The 16,957-nt window shown below is 44.4% G+C and overlaps 1 long non-coding RNA gene across 7 annotated transcripts in view; it reads left to right on the top strand.

The window, feature by feature from the left end:
- LOC126489730 (uncharacterized) overlaps nt 1–9,275 on the top strand; it is a 36,959-nt gene extending 27,684 nt beyond the window's left edge. For 6 of the 7 annotated variants that reach the window (XR_007589009.1, XR_007589008.1, XR_007589006.1 and 3 more), the window contains 3 exons: nt 3,556–6,561; nt 7,068–7,172; nt 8,897–9,275. This is a non-coding gene — a long non-coding RNA (uncharacterized lncRNA). The remainder of the gene's footprint in view (nt 1–3,555; nt 6,562–7,067; nt 7,173–8,896) is intronic. The other variant, XR_007589005.1, reaches the window with a different exon arrangement.
- The last annotated feature ends 7,682 nt before the right edge of the window (nt 9,276–16,957 follow it).

The raw sequence follows: 16,957 nt of genomic DNA, 5'->3' as shown, positions 1-16,957 counted from the left end.
TAGCCTGTCTATCTGAAAATTGCCTTGCTCTGTGACTTTCAGCTGTTTTATCATTATAACTTCATAACCTGTCGTCATGTTGGAACATGATATTCAGGGCAACCTGAGTCTATGCTCCTGGGTCATGGTCACTCAAACTTGGCTCCAGGACAAACTGTCTCTTACTCCCCTTGACACAAGTCTTGTAGTTTTGCCTTGACACTGGTTTCCATTCATAGAGTTCCTTTCTGCTGTCCTGTGCTAGGCCCTGAATTTAATGTGCAAATACCGTGGGGTAATATGTTGGTTTGTGGGCTATAACTAGAGCACTGGTGGTCTGAATAGAGAGGACATAAGAAAAACATTTTGTTTGTTTGTTTTTTGAGATAAGCTTTCTCTGTGTAACAGCTCTGACTGTCCTGTAACTCATTCTGTAGACCAGGCTGGCCCAAACTCCCAGAGATCTGCCTGTCTGTGCCTCCCTTGTGCTGGGATTAAGGCATGCACCACCACCACTCGGCTGACATAAGAACTAAACTAGAAGTCTGTGAATATAGCTCAGTTGATAGAGAACTTGTTTAATCTGCAGGAAGCCCTGAGTATTCCCATTGCCAGAACTGTGTTAACTGAGGGCACTCGGGAGATGAAGACAGGATGGGATTGCATGAGACCCTGTCTCAGAACAAAAATAAAAGTAGAGCCCCGGGCCATAAGAATTTGTTCTGAGACGAATGTATGCCCACATTAAGAAGTAAAGAAAGGAGCTGGAGAGAGATCTCAGCAGTTTTGAGCACTCGTTGCTCTCGAAGAGCACTAAGTAGGATTCCCAGCTCCCACATACTTCCGTACAGCCGCCTGTAACTCCAGTTCTGACCTTGGTGGGGACCAGGCATGCCCAGACAGGCTTTTTCACTCTAGCATGAAATTTCATGGACGGCTCTAATTCCTGGTGTGTTTTGCAAAATTGCAACTGTAAGAAAGGCTAACTCATGCTCAGTGGTCAGCTCTGAACTAAATCATGGGTATGAAATTAGGTTTTTATTTATTTGCTTAGCTGCTTTTATTAATTTTTATTTTTACATACTGAATAGAAAATATATTATAGATTTTAGTTGTGTTATTTTATCAATAAGCCACACATAGCTAGTGGTCGAAAGTGGCATTTGAATTTATGCATACAACTTTGAATAAGTCAAGATAATATGACAATCACCCAGAATACTGTTTTTGTAGTGGGAATATTTGTAATATACTGTTAGTAGTTTTGAAATGCATAGTATGTTGTTAAGCATAGTTTTCATGCTAAGCAATAGGTCTCAAAACTTACTCCTCCTATATCTGAATCTTCCCACATTCTTTTTCAACACAGGGTTCTCTGTGTAACAGTCCTAGCTGTCCTAGAACTAGCTCTTATAGACCAGGCTGGCCTCGAACTCTCAGAGATCCACTTGCTTCTGCCTCCTGAGTGCTGGGATTAAAAGTGTGTGCCACCACCTGGCTGTCTCCCTACATTTTGACTACCATCTTCATATTTTTATCACTCTTCAGTAAAAGATTTTGGTTTTTTCTTTGTTTGCTTGCTTTTATTATTATTATTTTTTTACAAATAAATGTCACCACCATCTTCATCTGTTTCCAAGAACATGGTAGTTTTTAGATTCCTTAAATATTATGCAAAATTTGCCACACTCTCTGCTTTCAAAGATACATGTGTGTGTATGTGTGTAAGAGAGAAGCAGAGACAAGGGATATATGCAGATGCCTACAGAGGTCAGAAGAGGTATTGGATCCCCTGGAGCTGGAGTTATATGTGGTTGTGAGCCATCTGCTGTGGGTGGTAGGAACTGAACTCTGGTCCTCTAAAGAGCAGCAGGTGCTACTAACTCCTGTGGCACCTCTGCCAACCCAGTATTCATTGCTCTTTAAACACCTGTTACATTTCATACGAGGTTTCATCTGCATTGCTGAAAGGGAGAGAACTTTTTATAAGGAGAAAAGTGTTTTATTCTGTAGATGTGCCCTGTTCTAGTATGAGCGGTGGGCCGCTTCCTGCCACCCGGCTAGCTTTACCTGAAATAATTACACAGAAACTGTATTCTTTTAAACACTGCCTGGCCCATTAGTTCCAGTCTCTTATTGGCTAGCTCTTACATCTCGATTAACCCATTTTTAATAATCTGTGTAGCCCACGAGGTACCAGGGAAGATCTTAACCTGCGACTGTCTGGAGTGGGAGAGTCATGGCGACTGACTGAATCTGCTTCTTTCTCCCAGCATTCTGTTCTGTTTACTCTGCCTACCTAATTTTCTGTCCTATCAAAGGACCAAGGCAGTCTCTTTATTTAACCAATGAAATCAACACAAAACAGAATACTCTCCCCCATCCGTGCCCTATTTGCTTTATCCATCTGTTAGTGGACACTAACATTGCCTAATGTGGTTATTGTCACTAATACAGCAATGGATATAGGCTGCATGTATCTCTTCCTTATACTGATTTCAAATTTGAGTGTACAAAAAGTGGGGCTGAGGAGCAGTTAGTGGTGGAACATTTACCTAACAGTGAAAGATCCTTGGTGTGATCCTTTGCACCCCCCAAAATTTAGGTTTGAAGCATTATAGGTTCTTCTGTTTTTAATTTCTAGGAAGTGCAATGTAGTTTTCCATAACGACACTACAAATTTACATCGTCACTAATAATACATGTTCCCCTTCTCCATATCTTTCCCAACACTCAACTTTTTGTGTGCTAATTTCTTTTATTTATTGTGTGCGTATATGTGTTTGTGTGTGTGTGTGTGTATGTATACTGTGTGCCATAGCAGCCATGTAGAGGTCAGAAGACGACTTGCAGGAGTTGGGGCTCTCTTTCCACTGGGGGGTCCTGAGGATTGAACTCAGGTTGTCAGGCTCAGTGGTAGATACCTTTACTCTCTGAGCCATCTCAGCAGCCCTTTTGTGCTATTGCTAAAACCCAGGGTCTTGGCATGCGGGCCAGGCAACTCCATCATTGTGCTGCAACTCCAGCCTCTCCTCTTTTTGATGCTAGCCATGCCAACACATGGATACAAACAAGCACAATCCTTCATTTGGGTATGTATTTACTATGATTGGAGAAATCACCCCACTTTCAACCATGTAAGCAAGCTCTTTGGCTCTCCTGTCGAGTCAGCTTGGGAGACAGTCTCCTGACCTGCTTCCCCTGGTGCTGTAACATTAGAGCTAATAAAAAGCTTTCCCTAAGGGGTTATTTGTATTCTGCTTAGAGTAACATGGTGTTATGGGTTATTTGTACACTGTGTGAAGATGTATTGCTGTGATTGGTATAATAAAAAGCTGAGTGTCTAATAGCTACGCAGGAGATATAGGTGGGACTTCTGGGCAGAGAAAGAGAGCTCTGGGAAGAAGAAAGGCAGATTCCCCAGCCAGACTTGGACATGCAGTATGGATGAGAGATATGAGCCATGTGGCAGAGTGTAGATTAGAAATATGGGTTTATTAAGTTATAAGAACTAGTTAGAAAAAAAAACTTGCCAAGCTTTCATAATTAGTAAGAAGTCTCCGTGTCATTATTTAGGAGCTGGTGGCCCAAGGAAAAATCCAACTCTGCACTGGTAACACGGAAGAAGCAGCAGAGTCGCAGCCTCGGGAACAGCTCGTCCAGAAGCTGGTGCTGTCAGAGTGGCAAGGCGGCCCGCCGCAAGGTACAAAAGTGGCAAGGCTGCCTCACAGCCAAAGGGTGGGCTGCTTAGACGTCTGAAAAGGCAGGAAAATGTGGGTTGTGGAAGTAGGAAGGGCGGGGAGCTGAGGCTGAAGAGAGGTAGAAGAACGCTGTAAAGATTCAGAGAAAAACCGAAGGCGCTGGTTGCTAGAAGAGTTCCAGCGAGCTGTCAAACCCCAGACACCCTAAGCCTCAAACTGGAACACCGGCCAGTGTCAAGGTCTGAGTCATGCTGATCCATAGGCCAGCTGAAAAGCTATAGTGCAAGTTGCTGCCCAGTGCTTTCCAGCTCTAAACAAAAGCAGTACCACTTGCAGAGCCGAGGGTCCTGTCCTGATAGCATGTGTCTTTAATATTAGTCACAGCAGTCCCTAGTTAGACCACCAGGGGGAGCGCTTCTCCCGGACAATGTGGTAATGATCCTGAGCCATTTAGATAGAGTGCACTGCAAGTCAAAAATTCTGGCGACTTTGCTTTATCTTCTTACATCTATATCTCTTTGGGACACTGGTTAATCAAAATCAGTTGAAATTATTACCACTGCTAATGCTGATTCACTTTTGTAGTTTTCTTACCTTTTTGTTTTGAGAGGCCTTGCTATTTGGATCAGGCTGGCCTGGAACTTTTTTATGTTCCCCTAGCTATTCCGGAATTCACGAACCTATTGCCTCAGCCTCATGAGTGCCGGACTGGCTGGACGTGTTACCACACCAGGCTGTAGTGAGCTCTGATTATGAGCACTCCTTCTGATGTTCATTTTTGATAAGCAGACATTGGTGACAGCAGTCCCTAGCTAGACCACCAGGGGGAGCGCTTCTCCCTGACAAGGTAGAAATGAACCTGAGCCATCGAAATAGAGTTCAGTGCAAATCAAAAATTCTCACGAACATTTAAAATGAAACAGATGCTGTTATTGTGGGGGACTCTTCCTTTCTTTATATTTTCAGGATCCCCAAGGAATCCAATGGCCAGGTGAGGAAGCAGGCATAGATGCTGTAAGAAGTCACAGAGTTCTATGACTCCTGGAACCAGAATTCATCTTGATTGGAAAATGAAAAAAAAAAAAAAAAGATCATCTTAATTGTTTTTGATGAATGACTGTGGATTGTGTGATAATTTTGACAAATATTACCTGATTCTCTGCCATTATGTTTTAGCATCCAATAATACTCTAAGCAAACTCAATCTTTCCTATTCTCAGTTAAGATGAAGTGAACTATTTCTACATAGTAGTTTTTCTATGTAACTGGAACAGAGAAGCAAAAAGTGCCATGCACAATTTTCTGTACACTATTTCAGTTCAATGACATATTTTCATTGGCTCAAGATTATTTTTTGCATATTCCCTTTAAAAGATCTCGTTTTCTACTTCTTTAAAAAAATAAAGCAAATGATTTGAGAAAAGTAAAAAAAAATTCTCACGAATTTGCTTTATCTCCTCACATAGACAATCTGTGGTAATAATCTGAACTGATTTTGGTAATTAACCAGTGCCACAGGAAGATATATATCAGTATCATGGGAAATTCTTCATATGTTTATTGGCTACATGTATGTATTCCTTTATTCAAGAATTGTCTGTTGAGAGCTATTCACTTGAAAACCGGGTCATTTGTTATCCTGCAACTGCGTTCTTTTTTTTTTTTTCACTCTTTTTTTCAGACAGGTTTTCTTTGTGTAACAGCCCTGGTGTCCTGGAACTCACAGAGACCCACCTGCCTCTGTCTCCCGAGTGCTGGAATTAAAGGCGTGCGCCACCACTGCCCTGTGCAACTGGGTTCTTTATAAATTTTCCGCACCGGCCTCTTAGGTGATGTGTGGCTTCCTCCTGACCCAGATGTTGTCTTTTTACCCTGCTTTGCTATGCTCTAGGGTTGTTCCTTTGCTGCGCTCCCATTTTTCTCTGCTACTTCTTGGTCAGCTTATTGGTTTTTTGGTTTTGTTTTTATTAAATCCTCCCCCTAAAATAATGTCATGCTTTTCTCCAACCATTTTAGGTCTCTTTTTTTCAGTTCCTGGTATTTATTTGACTGTACTAAAGTGGAATTGTTTGTGATGTCCTTGTGTATGCTTGGATGGTGGAACAAAGCTGGTCTTCTTAGATTAAACAGAGGACTTTTCCTTCAGGCTTGCCTGTACCAGACAAGTTTAAGATGAGCAATTTTCCATTTTCAATTAAAATCCCTTTCTGGGTTGTCATTTACAGCGGGACTCGTTCCCAGTTAAGTCATCAACAACATGAAATTTCTAATTTCGGATGAATTATGTAGGGAAATAAATTTGTGACAGACTAATTGACAGAAAGGTTAATTATAAAAAGGAAGAATGGAGAAGTGTGCTAGGCAGTGTTTTTCCTACCTACAGTAAACTCTCAGAAGATAGAATCATTTTTCTAACTCAGGGACACAGAATCAGAAATGCAATTGCAGCTGATCTTTATTTGGCATCTCCTTTCACAGATTGGCCTCCACCAGTTTCCTAGAAGGAGGCAGCGCACAATTACACCAGCCCCTGGAACCTTCCCACCAGGGGACATTTTCATTAATTGTAGACTTCCATCGGCTCCCTGCCAAATCTCTCCCCAGACAGATGGCGAAACAAATGAAATTCAGCCCCAAACACACCGATACACCAAAAACAAGCAAAGCAAAACACCAACAACAGAAGAACATAAACCAGAACATCCAGACTGGCCTACGTACCTGTTCTGCCTCTGTCTACGGAGCAGGAAAATGCTAAGACTGAAGCCATGCTTCAAGAACTGAGAACCTCCCCGGAAATGCCAGGTTGGGAGTGAAAAAGGCCCTGTAGAAGAGCGCTTGTATGCGGCACTAGGAGAAGTATGGATATTTTCCTCTTCAGGTAACTGGAGGCCCCTGGGCTAAATCTTCACTTGCATAGTTCCCGATGTTTGCTTCATCTTTTTTTTTCAGGTAATATATTTAATTTAGGGTCTCATACCTGCTATGTAACCACTCTACCATGTAGTGGTATGGTAAACCAACTATGGTTTAATCTCTTCTGTAAGTTGTAGCTCTAAGGGCAAGGCAGAGAAATCGAGAATTTCTTTCTCCTCAGCTTTGGTCAAAATTCCAAATAAATTAATTTGCTTGTTTTACATAGATTGATTTTTTTTTATTAATACAAGCAAGCATTTGGCCCCAAAGCCAGGCTTTATAGCTGAATGCATCAACTGGATGGACGGTAGTTGGAGGGTTTAGATTCTAGTGTGCGGGATAACCAGTCAGCAAGACAGACAGGCAGGCACGCACATGCGCGTGCACACGCACACATTTGAAAAGCGAGTTATTTCCCACAATGGGTGATTGCCCTTTTCCTCTGACATTGATCTCCTCTCTCTGTCCTAGTCCTTGGCCTAATGCACGCCTATTCCCATAGACTGTGTGAGGAGATAAAGCAAACGAGGGGCAAGTTTTGACTTTGCAACGCTTTCTTCTGAAAGTAACTGTCAGGTAGGAATGATTGATTCTTACAGAAACATATGTCTCAGGGCACACATCTGTCAAGACATTCGGCTCTTCAATTTTCTTTAGTCACAGTGCTTATTTGCTAGAAGTATATTTACTAGACGTTAGTTACAAGGGAATGTCTGCTTATTTTATCATTATTTGTGAGGAAAATATAATAATATAGTAAAAGTTCCTATAGCAAGTATGGGAGTTTCATTCCTTTAATGTGGTAGGATTCAGATTGTGTGTGTGTGTGTGTGTGTGTATGTGTGTGTGTGTGTGTGTGTTGGATATAAGATCTTTCAGTGTAGCCCAGGCTGGCCCGAACTCACTATATTCCTGCTTCTGCCTCCCCTATGCTGAAATTATAGGCATGTGCCACCATACTTGATTTCAGTTCCCTTTTATTTTATAATTTGTATTTATCAATAGCTTTTGTGGCTACATCATCATTTCTGTTAATAAGAAGATTCCTAGTGCTGTTGTTGGAATTGTTTTGTTAATGAGCACTCAAAGATATCGGCTATAGAGTGCCACTACCAATTGGCCTCGCCATGATGGGCCCCGGTGGCTCTTGTTTCATTCATTGTAAAAGTCCGTGTCAGTTTCTAAGCTTACCGAGATTTACACTTGTACTTCCTTCTTGTCCCGTGCTGGCAGCATCTAGTTTCCACAGCTTATAAGGTTGTCAAGAGTGACCAGGAGATTGGAGTATTGGACTAAGGAATGGTGAAAGGCCATAAAGATGGTGCTTTTTTAAAAATTGTTTTCTTGATTATTAGATTATTTTAATATTTTCCAGAACATTGAAAATGTTGATTTCAACACTTTTGCTAGTATTGTGACTGCTGAATGTATGTGTGTGTGCACCCGGTGTGTGTGCGTGTACCCGTGTGGTGTGTGTGTGTGTGTGTATACACGTGCGCACGCACACAGTACTGAAAATTGGCTCAGCCCATAGTGCTTGCTTGGCAAGTGCTTCATTAGCAACATACACCTCCAGCTCAGTCATTGCTGTTTGGGGAGGTTATTATTCTGCCATTCAGAAAGTTCCTATGCATAGGTTTTATTCTATTTAGGGTGCAGTCAATCTCTGCATGCAATAATAATCTTTCTTTGTGTAGATGTTTGAGTCAGAACTTCTTAGCAGTAGTAAGGATTTAAACTGATAAAAATGAACTGTATAGCTTCTTGTGTCTGGAAATGTCGACAGTACTGTCTTAGAGCAGCGGCTGAATTGTGTTCATGAGCAGGCTACAGGATGAGTATCATTGGCACTGAATGGGTCCATGAGAGTTTTGCTTCTAACAGATAATTTTTTTTCCATGGATATGGAATAATAGCTAAGCCATTCCACAAACCCCATAAATAAAGAATTTCAACCCTCAATTATAAGTACCATTTTTGATCCTCAGAAAAACTCTGTAAGATATGAGGAAGTATATGATTACCTTTAAAAGCCTCACTTAACATTTCACTCAAAGGCTTTATGCCCTTTCCAGATTTTTAACAACTAGAGTTCTCAGAACAGAATGTATAAAGAAACTCAATGCAATAATGCCAAGTAGCCACCAGGTGGCGAAATTGCTTACGGATTTAAGCAGCATAGGCTAAGAAGGGCTGCTTCTTCCAGCCTAGAGGCCATATTTGTGCCTACATCAGGTTTTCTGTCCTGGCTACAGAAATTCTAATGGTGATTTTATTTCTTTGTTTTCCGTTTGTTTTAGAACACTTCCATTCCTATCTGAGACTGCTTTGGGAGCCCTGTGGTGCTGTACCTGCTGTGACATTACCAGGTAGAAGAGAGACGCAGTGCGCGGGATAGTTCTTCAGCTGTTGAGATTCTAGTTCCCACACCACTGGTCCTCCCTGGATTTGTCACCAGAGGGATGGATGTTTACATCTTTTAGGATGGGGAGAAAAGCAAAACTAACAGTTTTGAGACATTAGATGTTCTAATCAGAAATATATTGTAATTTAGCTAAATTCCTATGAAAATATGAGGCCCTGAAAGATCAGTTTGTTGTTTTGTCTATCAGTTTGACTTAGCAATGATTTACTAGGCATTGCCGGCATTGTTTCAAGTATGACTCCCCTAACTCCACAGCCTTGTGCAATTTTTCAGGCACCTTCACGGTGACATTCATTTTAGAATACTTTCTTCCACACCTCTAGAAGATCAGGAAGTTGAAAATGGCAGTACTGATAGGAAACCTAAAATCCAGTCAGATATCTGGCCCACGTTCAGACTTACTTGGTTGTGTTATTTAAATCACAATCCAGACAAAGTTTATACATTGGATTCACTTGAAGTGTGCACTGTGAGACATTTTATGTACAGGGAAGCTCAGGAGCAGAGAAGAGCATATGGTCAGGATTCAGGGAAAATTCTCTGCTGAATCAGTTAGTCCTGTTGGGGTTACAGATTTTAGGAAGCCATAGTCTTTGTCCTCAAGGAGTTCCGTCTTCTGTTCCTATACCGCTCTATGAGTATATCCATCACAAGCCTTACATTACTAGTTTTTCTGCATCTGCCTCAGTTAAAGGCGGGGAGCATTTCGTCTTCAACATTGCATTTGTTATACACAGCTCAGTTACTGGTACACAATAGGAAGCGGTGTCCTTTGTCTAACTTTGCATTGGGAACCAATGAGATTTTTATAGCATGGCTGTGCCTTGATAAGGTTTTCATTGGAGGTAGATAAAGGTTGCTAGTTGTTTTGGAAACATGGACGATTGGAAGCAGGGAGGAGTCTATTGTAGAGTTCATGCTAGAGAGGATGAAGATGAGAACTAGGGTGAAGAAGACAGTAGGTATGAAGAAAAGACGAATGGAGAGTTGCTGAGAAGGCAAGTTAGCACGATTTGGTAACCTTTCCTATGTGGAGAATGAGGAGCTTCAGGCTTGGGGAACAGTGATGCCCCTTGAAGATTCAGAGCAAAATGGGGAAGCTGGTTTGAGGGAGGGGAGATCGATTCAGTTTTGACCATGCTGAGGTTGAGGTGACTGCTAGGAATTTGCCGTCTGTCAGGATTTGGGAGATCAAAATGTAAGAGAGAAGTCAGGAGTTAAAACCAGAGTGTCCTAAGTACATAGGTGGTGCTTAAAATTAGATGCCATCCTTCACGGACAGAATATGTAGTGAAACAGGAAGGGAAACGTTAAGAAACCCTTACAGATTTTAGCAAGTAATTAAAAAATGATAAACTCTGGAGGAAGATAGGAAAGGAATAGCTACAGAGATTAGAGGAAACCAAGACAGTGTGGTGTCATTGCAGCCAAAGGAGGAGAGACTTCAGGAAGGCCTGACCAGGAGCACCTTATACACAGCTAGGGGGTGATGGTGAGGAAAAGTTCCATGTGGCCGAGATGTACAGTGTTTTGGCAGGAGGTGAGCCCAGAAAGACTAATTAGGCCCTTGTACTGTCTGCTTTCGTGTGTCAACTTGACCTCATCTAGAGTCATCAAAGAGGAAGGTGCCTCAGTTGAGGAAATGCCCCGGTGAGATCCAGTTGTAAGGCATTTTCTCAATTAGTGATCAATAGGAGAGGGCCCAGCCTGTGGTAGGTGCTGCCATTCCTGGACTGGGTTCTTTAAGAAAGCAGGCTGAGCAAGCCATGTGAATCAAGCCAATAAACAGCACCCCTCCATGACCTCTGCATCAGCTCCTGCCTCTGGGTTCCTCTCCTGTTTGAGTTCCTGTCCTGGCTTCTTTCGATTATGAACAGAAATATAGAAGTCTAAGTCAAATAAAGCCTTTCATCCCCAACTTGCTTTTTGGTCATGGAATTTTGTTTCAGCTCTAAACCCTAACTAAGACAGTCCTGGTCCTAAAGGAGCTTGGTTATCAGGCCAGAGGACTCTGAACTTTTGTAAATGATGGAGAGTTATCAATAATTTTCAGATAAGAAGGACCTGTTCAGAGCAAGGGTTACAAAGATCAAGCTGGGGCAGCATAGGGACTCCTATGGAGGAATGGGACTGGAGAAAGAAACCCATCAAAATGAAGTGAAGGGGCACTTAAGTTGTGGGGAACAGTACCGTCTTTGAAGATCCTTAGCAGATGAAATTTGCAAGCCCTAAAAGCAGTAGGAACACTCTGAACCATAGAGTAAGCATTATTAATAACCATGTGAGTTATCTTGTTAAGTCCTCACAGCAAGCCTGAGATAGATAAGCATCATTAATGTCATTTCGTGCATGATAAAACAGGAACATAGAGATAAAGACATTTGCTGAACAGAATTGGTAATTGGAAGAACCTATTTTCCAAACTCTGGTGGTTTGGCTAACCATCACCTTCCCCCTCTCCCGCTCCCCTCCGTAGATTAAATCTATGGCTTTCCACAAGCACTCTACTACTAACCATATCTAAATGATCCCATTACCTACCAAAGGCTGACCTCGAACCTAAGCAGGTCTTCAGCTTGCTCTCCTCCTGCCTCAGCCCTCCAAGTAGCTGAAATTACAGGCCTGTACTCCCAGGCCTGGCTCTAACATCCATTCTTAAGGATTTCATTTTTTTTTTTAAAAATTAGAAAACATGTGTTGTGGTACATTGGCCCCTAAACACTACTGCGGTGGTACCCAGTGATGTTGGCATCAACTGCCAGTGACAGAGTGGTGGTCACTCTTACCAGGGGTCTGCCAAGTGGGAAAGCACAAAGGAAACATCTTCAGTCCTGGGTGTGTCCTGGGTGGTCATTGGAGCTTACACAAATAATACTCAAAATACACATGGAAGATATGCATTTAGTGCTACAGCACCCTGAATAAGTAGCCCCTGAGGAGTGTTGCCACACTTTTGCTGTTGTTGACAACAGGTTTTTTTTCTGCTTTAGATGTCAGTTAATTGAACTTCTTTTAAATAATGTGGTTCTCTTCTCTGCTGTCACACATGTGACAGCGTTTACAGCAGAACTTACCAGCGGAGTTCATTGGTGACCCTTGTTTTAATTGATATTTATTGAGCTCTACATTTTTCTGTGCTCCCCTCCCTGCCTCTCTCTCCCCCCTTCAGCCCTCCCCCAAGGTCCCCATGCTCCCAGTTTACTCAAGAGATCTTGTCTTTTTCTACTTTCTACTTCCCATGTAGATTAGATCTTTGTAAGTCTCTCATTGCTGTCTAAGATCTCTGGGATTGTAGTTTGTAGGCTGGCTTTCTTTGCTTTATGTTTAAAATCCACCTATGAGTGAGTCATGTGACATTTGTCTTCCTGTGTCTGGATTACCTCACTCAAAACAATGTTTTCTAGCTCCATCCATTTCCTGCAAAATTCAAGCTGTCGTTATTTTTTTCTGCTGTGTAGTACTCCATTGTGTAAACGAACCACATTTTTCTTATCCATTCTTTGGTTGAGGGGCATTTAGGTTGTTTGCAGGTTCTGACTATGACAGACAAAGCTGCCATGAACATAGTTGAGCACATAAGGACTTCATTGTTTTGCTTGATTAGCTGTGGGAAATGAGAATGGCAAGAGTTAGCAGGCTCAGGTGGGAGTTTCCAGACATCCAGATAATCACAGTGCGTTGAACAGGATTGTACTTCTTGTTCCTAATGGTCCTCAGCATCCTAGAGACAACTGCAGCCTGCAAATTCATACTGTATGCATGAAAATGCAAGATGGAGACAAAGAACAGATATCAGGGGCGGGGGCAGCTAGCTATCTCTGTTGTAAAAGACCATCCAGGACTCTGACATTATCTGGATGATTGCCTGGAGTATGTAATTGCTCCCAATTAAAGTTGACAACACAGGATGCCAGTTAGACTCCATTTTTTTTGCTATATTTTATTGAGGTGGAGGTCAGAGTACATCTTGTGGAAGTTGGTGATTCCTTTTACCATTGCAGTTGTCTCTTTCCTTCCACCGTGTGGTCAGGCTTGGAGTAGGTACCTCTACCCACTGAACTATCTCAGGGACTAGAAATCGGTTGCTCTGTTTGTTGTCCTGCCATTTTTCTCTCCAGCCCTGCAGTTCTAGTGGGGTCTTCCATTCACAGTGTCTTACCTCCCAAGCCATGGTGGATTTGATTGGTTAATGTATGGCTCTGTGACCTAGGTCAAATGGGTAGTCAAAATCTAGTAGGGTCTTCCATTCACAGTGTCTTACCTCCCAAGCCACGGTGGATTTGAGTACTTAATGTATGGCTATGTGACCTAGGTTGGATGGGCAGTCAGAATTCTTTTTCATTGTTTTTCTCTGGTTTAACTGGGGAGAAATAGTGTGTTCCAGTGTTATATTATAATCTAAGTAATCTCTCCCTCTCTCTCTCTCTCTCTCACACACGCGCGCACACACACACACACACACACATCCAAGGCTGCTGTAGCTCTGGATAGGTTTGCTGTTGCCCACTCTTCTAAATATTTAAGCAGCTGCCCACATCTATAGGCTGGTCATATTTATGTTGTTGTTGCAGGATTACTGTTCACTATTCGAATGAGCATATTTTCCTTTCTGTCATTTGGCATAGTTACAAAGCTGCTTAAAAACCCTTATCTGACCAACGGGGCAGCCTGGGTTCTTGTGGCCTGGGCTGCCTGAAGCATCCTCATGCAGGTACTGGGTGGTTGGGTGGCAATATGATGAGCAAGTATATGGTGGAGAAACGGGAGAGAAAGAGCAGAGTGGTTCGTTCATGTGCTATGGTAAGAGGCAGGTCTGAAGAGGGAAGGCAGTGAGGAATGAGCTGATGTTGGCAGCCTCCTTGCCACCTGGGACCAGGGTGATGCCCAGGCCTGAGCTGATGCCTACAGCCATATCTGCTTCTCTGACAACCAGAGTCCATGTTGATGTTCATGACCCATGTTGCCACCAAGGCCATGGGAATGCCTGGGGTATGGGATGCCATCTGTAGCCATTTTGACGTCCAAGGGCTATGCTGCTACCATGGCCACATTGATCTGTGTAGTCTGTGCTACCACTGGGAGGCACGATGACATCTGGGCCTGGGCTGTTGCTGGGGGTGTGTGTGTCTGTGTCTATGGCACTGTAACACCCAGGGTCTGTGTTAATGTCTATGGCTTCAGTAACCACTAAAGGCTGGGCAGATGACTAGGATCTGGTCAAACATGCAAGTCCATATTGGTCTTCTAGGGCCATGCTTCCATTGGGGCCTGTGCTGCCACCCTGGACCATGGTGACATCCAGGCCCAGGCTGTGATGAAGGGCCATGTTTGGGTTTGTGGCATTCCTACAGCCAGGGTCTGTGTTGATATCCATGACTTCTGATACCACCAAAGGCCAAGCAAATGCCTGGGGTCTGGGCTGTCACCTAAACCCAGGTGAGAATCTGAGGCTATGGGGCCATACAGATCTGAGTGGCCTGAACTGCCACAGTGTGCCATGGTGGCATGCAGACCCAGGCTGCAGCTGAGGGCCATGACTCGGTCTGTGGCCTTATAGCAGCAAGGGTCTGTGTGGATGTCTGTGGTTCATGATACCATTGAGGGCCTTGCTGATGCTAGGGGTCTGGTCTGCCACCTGGAGCCATGTTGGTATCCAAGTGCTACATTGTCTCTGGAGTCTTACTGATCAGAGTGGCCTGCGCTGACACCTCGGGCTAAGGTGACATCTAAGTCCAGACCATGCTGGAACCTGAGAGCCTATGCTTCCACCTGGGGCCATGGTGACACCCAGGTCAGGATTGCCGCCAAGGGTCCTGTCTCTGCCTGTGGCCCTACTGCACTCAGGGTCTAAGTTGATGGCCGTGGCTCCAGGTACTATCGAAGGCTATGCTGATGTCAGGGTTCTGGGCTGCCTCCTGGGGCCATGTTGGTGTCCTAGGGCTACTCTGCTGCAGGGGCCATGATGATCTAGGTGGCCTACACTGCCTCCTGGGACAACGGAGACATCTGAGCCTAGGCTGCTGCCTGGGACCAAAATCAGAGGCTGTGATGTCTGTAGCCCATGGTGCCACCAAAAGCCACATGGATACCCAGAGTCTAGCCATATCCTGTGGCCATCTTGGCATCCAAGGGCTGGGCTGCCACTGTCATCTGGGCTGCCATGGTGTCATCTGGGCCAGGGCAGCTGCCGATGCTGGCTGCTTTCGGGTCCCCAGCAGTCCCAGAGACTTGCAGCATCTGTGCCTCCCACCCGCTGCCGCCTGCCCACACTGCTCGCCAGGGACCAGCCACCTTCATTTGGGGACCTGCTGTGCATGGTCTCAACCCAGCAGTCCCAGGCACCCACAGCAAATCCATTTCATTGGTGCCCTGATGAGACTCCTGAACCAGTTTTTTTTTTTTTTTTTTCTACTCCCACTACCGGCTTCCTGGCTTCGATTGGTGAGTCTCCCCCAGTTCTTAACTAAAATTGTGTTTGGACTGACCCAGGGTTAGTCAGCCTGTTCTAGCACTGCAAACTCTGTGAGGTACATTCGACTGGGGACCCAGGGTCCCTCAGATTCTTTCTCTTTTTTTCTATTTCTTCTCTTTTCTTATTTTTCCTCCCTGTAAAAGGCCACTCAGAGTGGCCTCTGGCCTCTCTGGCTTCCAGTAGCAACTGGATCCAGCTGGGCCTTACCTTCCCTGGGGGGACAATCCCCCATGAGTCTTGTGAAGGTTATGCGCTGAATCACACCTTGCCCACAGTCAAGAGATGTCTCACGGTGTGCCTAGTGTTGTTTTGTGAGTTTTCACAATTTCAGCTGTGGGTAGCTTTTTCAATTCCAGCCATGGCATGATACAGTTTTTTTCGGTTCCAGCCTTTTGCTCCCCTCTGCGGCTTGTGGCATGGTGGCTCAGCCACAGGGCGGATCACACCTCTAGGTCTCTTTTACTAAGTTTAAAATCCGTGCAGCTCAAAAATGTGGCTTTTTTTATATACCATGTGACCGCCGCCATTTTGATTGGGGTCAGGTGACTTTGCCGCCATCTTGGCTGAGAGCCAGGTCAGGTGACCAAGTTCCACCATCTTTACTGAGGTATTCCCTGCCTGGTTCCCCAGTGTTAACTTTGTTGCATGGGTGACCTTACTGCCATCTTGGCTGAGAGCCAGATCAGGTGACCAAGTTCTCCCATCTTTACTGAAGTGTACCTAGCCTTGTCCCCCAGTTTACTTATTTTTTTTCACTAAATTCCTCTCGTTGACTCTGTTACATGTCTGTTCTGCACAGTGGCATGCCTTTGGTAGGGCCCACCAAGTGTTGTTCCTTTTGGAAACTACAGCTCCCAGATTCCTCCTGGATTATGGACACCTGTGCGCGCGGGCGCACACAGGTGCAGGACATTTCTCCCACATACCCTTGCGCTTCTCGTTAAAAAGCGAGCTTCCACGAGGTCTCGCTCTCTCTTGCCCCTTACCCTTGTGTGTCTTGCACACCTGTCCCTTCTTGTGTCCCCCCCCCCATTAAAGTGCACCCACGTGGGAGGCGCGTGTCTGTGTCTTCTCCTTTCGTGCGTGTTTTGTCTGTCCTGTGTTTGTCTCCACACACACACCCGCTTTAAAAGAATAATATTTTGGTGCTGTGCGTAACCGACTCGGAGACTTCTTCATGCCGGATTCTCCACCCGAGGCCTGGGCTCCGGGCTTCTGGCGCTTCCCGGAGTCCGGAGCCTCACAGCTGGACACAAAGTCAGAACCGAGACCTACAGCTACCTCCAACTGCTCACCACGGCCAAATCCGACCAACACCAACTAATTCGTGAGTTTACCCCGCTGGCTCCTCTTTCCCGTTATGCCTAGAGAATGTCCAGCCGGCTTTCTCTGGTGCGTCCTGGGTTGAGTTGCTTCCCCCCCCCCTTTTCCTTCTCCCGGCCTTGCGCCCTTGGTTAAATTTGG

The sequence above is a fragment of the Alexandromys fortis genome, unplaced genomic scaffold, assembly GCF_014885135.2.
Source record: "Alexandromys fortis isolate MF-2015 unplaced genomic scaffold, M_Fortis_MF-2015_v1.1 scaffold_205, whole genome shotgun sequence".
Taxonomy (NCBI): Eukaryota; Metazoa; Chordata; class Mammalia; order Rodentia; family Cricetidae; genus Alexandromys; species Alexandromys fortis.
This window is presented reverse-complemented; position numbering and strand designations above follow the sequence as displayed.